The sequence below is a fragment of the Cibotium barometz genome, chromosome 12 (assembly GCF_041138505.1).
Source record: "Cibotium barometz isolate CiBa-2024 chromosome 12, ASM4113850v1, whole genome shotgun sequence".
In the NCBI taxonomy this organism is placed as follows: Eukaryota; Viridiplantae; Streptophyta; class Polypodiopsida; order Cyatheales; family Cibotiaceae; genus Cibotium; species Cibotium barometz.
Genome location: NC_141057.1, coordinates 61461645 through 61466988, shown reverse-complemented (window position 1 = coordinate 61466988; position 5344 = coordinate 61461645).

The window sequence follows — 5344 nt, the reverse complement described above, 5'->3', positions numbered from 1 at the left end:
AATCCTTCCCAAGTTGATGGCGTGTTCCCTTGTTTGACCAAGTGCCTCCACCATTGATGTGCATAATCTTCAAGGTGTAAGGAAGAAAATTGTACCATATCACGCTCACTTTTTGGGTAAAGTTGGAAATAAGTGTCAAGCTTAGTAGCCCACTCCTCCAACTCTTGCGGAGATGATCCATCACCTTTGAACTTTGATAGTGAGACTTTGTCTTTGACATCCTTAGAAGCTGTGTAGGATGGGTTGTCATGTTGGGTAGAGGGTTTGAACCTTTGCATCTTCATATACGATTCCATGAATTGCGCAAAGTCTTTGTAGTCCCTCTTGATGTCATTTGGTAACTCCATCCACTTCTCATGAGCATCCCTTTGTCTTTGGGCAAAGGACAATTGGTTCCAATCGAGTACCACCTCTTCATCAATCATGTGCATATTGGAATTAGATGGACCCGAGTGAAAAGAAGAATGAAACATGTCCTTGACAAGGGGCCTCCGTGCATCCGCCATGAATCCAAAAGTAGCATTCTTGGTGGCATGCTCATGCATTACTTTGGGAGAAACCTCTTGTGCCATAGGTAGCTTGCCTTCCCTACGGCCTTCAAAAGCTGTCCCATATTGCTTGCCTGCATGTGAAACACCATGACCACTATCAAATGAAGGTTGGCTCATTGGCCGAGCCACCCTCTCTTCCAAGACTTCCATCCTTGTGGCCATAGTATCAAGTCTATCATTGACCTCCACCCTTGTAGCCATCGTGTCCATCTTCGCATTCATTTGCATCAGCATTTGCATGATCGAATCGATGGGGATGGTATGTGACGCTTGTGGGGTGGGCTTGTGGGCACTTCCAACATTCACTTCTTCATGCACTTCCCTTGAAGTATGCCCACAAGTATCTTCCGGAGCATCTAAGATTCCTTGCTCCATAATTGCTTCTTCTCCCTCTACCTCGTCGGGAGTCAAGGTGTTATGCTTTGGTCGCCCTCTTGTCCTCGTTCCCATGGAAAGTATCGGTTTCAAAGATTTGGCTCTAACTTGAGGTAGGGATGTCCGATTGAAGTGGTCTAGAGCTTGTTGGAGAGCTAATGAGGTGTACTAGACCACTATACAAAGACCCTTAAGAGGTGAGAAGTGCTACTATTCTCTGTTTTAGGGTTTACAGGGTTATAGGCTGAAATAGTATTTTGAGCATAACTTGAGCTAGAAATATCCGAATGCAAAACTTCTTAGCTCAAATCGAAGCCCTCGATGAGTACTACGAGCCTATGTGATTAGATCTTGAAGACCTTAAAACCCCTATGACTGAATTAGGGTTTACTGTTTCTACAAAAACCCTAATTTCTACCCCAAAGAGATATCGAAACGGAAACGTTAAGGGCTCGTTGGGTAGCTCTAAGGAAGCACTAAGAGCTCGTATGATCACCTTTAATTCAGTCCAAAAGGTTTGGGACTGAATTAGGGTTTTGTAAATCTGCAATTTTCTTGTCCAAGTGACCCTTTTGTGCCCCCAATGATCCTTGCTTGTTCCCGCACCTTTGTTAGCACCTTTTGCACTTCCTTTGCATCCCAAGGTCTGCAATTAATGTTTCACCAACCTCAATTGCCATGCATAGTCAAGATTTTGGAAGAATTTCGCCATAGTCTCCTTTGTAAATGGAGCCAAATCTCAACTGAAAATGCAATTTCTGAAATCAAAATACAATGCTCTTTGCATCCCACAATGCCATGAAAGCTCTTATGCAATCTTTGTCCATCAAGGCATTAGCAACATCCACACAATATGATGGAATAGGGGGCCCCATTGCCCAAATGCATCCATAAAGTCGATGTGAGGATTGTTGAGGACGCGCGTTGAAGCTTGCCGATCTCCCGGCCAAGCCCTTCTCACCCCTTCACCAAGTTTTCCTCCAAGGTGAAGGTTGAGGCCATGTCTTCACCACCATGTACCTAATCCTCCACCGTATCGCTTTCCCAAAGCAATCACGACACGGTAGATTCAAAACATGCTCCCCTTGGCCTCTCCAACCAACGCCAAGGTACCCTCACACATTGCTAGATTCACTAGGAAATGAAAGTGAATGCAATGGTGAGTGTATGTGTTCGGAATTTACAAATGGGATGAAGGTAAAATCACTTACATGTGTGTGGCATGACTCATGCCATTTACAATATTCTCATGAATCATTATGCATGAATTCATGCTCATTCTCATAACTCCATTCATCAAAACAATCCAACATCAACCATCAAATCACAATGCCCTCACCATGGCATTTGGCATTTGCATAAGCATTTGTAAGACCAAAGTCAAGGCATATGTAATTGCATTCCTAGTGTCCATATGGCATCAAAATGAGCATGTTTCCATGGCATGGTATGAGCTTGTCAAATGGCAATCCATAGCATGGATATGGCATATGAATGGTGTATATGATATGTGAATGATGCTTCAATTCCAACCAATGCTACATAGATTTGCCATTAAATGCTTCATTTCTGAAATTTAGGGTTTCTCAATGTAATGAACCCCAATCAACTCCCAAAGCCCCAATGAATGCTTCAAAATTGCTAGAAATTGATGAAGGCACTCACCAATGGCATCCCTTAAGCTTCAATGACTGAAATTTGTTGAAGGAGGCTTCATATTGATGAAAAACGTGGCCACTTTAGCACTGACTTGCAGCCATGTAGAAGGTAACCAATGCTCATGAAAATGGCATGAAAAGTCTACCAAAACATGAGATAAAACTTGCATATGATCCATGGTAGGCATAGCAAGCAAAGAAGCTCCATTTCCACCATGAAAACGGCGCCGTTTCGCCATCAGGCTGCCGCTGCAAATCGCGAAAACGCCTTGCCTTTGAAGCACCAAAGCTCCCATACAATACTCATACCTTGCTTATGATTGTTTCCCCCATGTTTGCTTGCCATTTGGTGAAGGTTTGGTTGAGGAAAACCATGGCTAGGGTTGCAGGAAACTCCACAGAAGCAAAAACGTTTTTGGATTAAGTTTCCTAATCACGATTAACCATTTCCCCCAAATTTGGTCCAAACTTTTCAAAAAATTTGGTCCATACCCCCAGATTTGGTCCAAAAAGGGCAAAAATGGCCAAAATCACTCAAAATCTAAGCAATCTACATGAAATGCTCACCATCCCCATGAGATTAATCAAGATTAGAGAAGATTTGTCAAGAATCACTCAAGGATTACAAGAAAATGAGAAAAAAAATTAAAAGAAACTCAAATTTTCAAGCAAATTTTCCCAACAACCCATGCATGCCCATGATCAAAATCAAGAGCTCTGATACCAATTGGAATGAAGGGATGTAATGCATGAAAATATGAGTAATCACCATGTAAACATGATGCCTAAGTGTGTTTAGTCTCTCACACCAAGAGAATGGAAATAGCCTTCCACAAGCCAAGAGAGAAGCCATGAGCTCCAAGAAACATGAGTTTCCATTTCTAAAAATGATCATCAAAAGTTTCAACCATGGTCCAAGTCCCCTCTTTTATACATGGACTTGTCCCATTATTAACCCTATTGAATAAAGTTCCTACTTTATTACAGTTTGAAAGGAGCATATGATGACTGCCAGAAATTTCTTTCTTTCTAAGTCATCTAATTTCTTGTTTGTAGACATTTTCCCCTCAAACTTGGTAGAGGAGCAGCCATTATGCAGGCTTACTGGAACATTTCAAGCTTTACAAGGAGATATTGATGAAGTAATGTTTTCTTGTAGAGAAACAGTGTAGAATTTCTCAAAGAAAAAGTTTTCTTTTACCGGCACTCCTATGTGGTTCCAAGGCATGATGGGGGTTTTGGTAAGTTACAGATTCTTGGATTGTAATGGTCATGAAATCAAAGATGCTTTTTGTGATATACAAGGGTCTTTAAAGTTTGCAAATTAATTGAGTATGCCCAATACATCTTTTTGCTAAGATGTTCAATCACTTTACCTTCTCACAAACATCTACCATGTTTGTGTGCAAGAAAGTACTAGGTGATGACATGGTTGCCTTGCTTGGAGAGAATTGGAGTATTGTAGAGGGGGTGCATAAAAATGACACATTCAAGTGTAATATAGTAGACTCTAGTGTTTCATTTCGGTATCTCAAAGCTCATTCCATGTTAGACATATGCTTTTATTATGAGCGGTGGATGAAAAAGAACAGTTATTGGGTTTCAATGATGCAGGCAGATGAACAAGTTGTTTACCTGTTGACATATGTGTTCAGTTGCCAAGTGGTGTGGTGGAAGTTGTAAGTGCAAGTAGACATTGGAGCCTCCTAAATGTTAGGGAGCACCTTCAAATCGTAGGAGGTGAGGATATTAGCAAGGCACAATTCAAGGTGAATAATAGGAAGATTCATAAGCAAACGGAGTTGATGGCCTTGGTAGATACCAACTTGGAGGCTGAGAGTATATCGATGAGTTAATGAACTTCTCTAGAACAATACCTTCCAAGCTTCCTTTTCAAATCATTTTTGTAAAATCTTTTATGATTTACCAATCAAAAGTGCAATGTGTATTTTAATATATTTTCTTGGATTATAGAAAGCTGTCCCATGGATGCGAATTCTTCTAACACATGAATGAGTGTAGGCTTTACATTGTAGGATGGGAAAATGGTTTTATGGCACATAGGATTGGATATGACAGTTGTTCAAAACTAGGGTGGTTTTATGGCACACAGGATTATAGAATATGGTTTTCAGCAATATATAAAGACATCCTACATATGAAAGTTGTTACATTATTTCTTACTCATAGCTCATAACAAAAGCCAGCCTCCCATGGATGCGAATTCTTCTTGTTGGCGATAAGGATGCTCCTAGCAAGGTTTCTACACCCCCTTCGGTCTCACAAGATGACTCAGTGTATTCCTCTGTTGGGGATATAGATGATAAATCTGTCGTGTACTCTAAAAACAGATAGAAAGACCTTGGAGATGCAAAAAAACTGATAGAGCTGAAGCCAAAGCCGTGTATCAAATGATCCTTAAGACCCAAAATAAGCCAATTGAAGAAAACCCTACTCAATAGAATGATTAGGATTTTTAGGAATGTTTTGTATAGAGGACTTGGGCTCAAAACAATTTGTATCTCAATGTTACTTTAATGGAAAATATCTTGTGACATTTCAATTTATCTATGTACTCATATTATACTTTGCTCTCTCTCTCTCTCTCTCTCTCTCTCTCTCTCTCTCTCTCTCTCTCTCTCTCTCTCTCTCTCTCTCTCTCTCTCTCTCTCTCTCAATTTTTTCGTAAATTGTTTTTAAAGCTGTCTTAAATTGCTAAAATAATGAGGGGTTCAATAAGAATTCTGGATATTAAAAAAA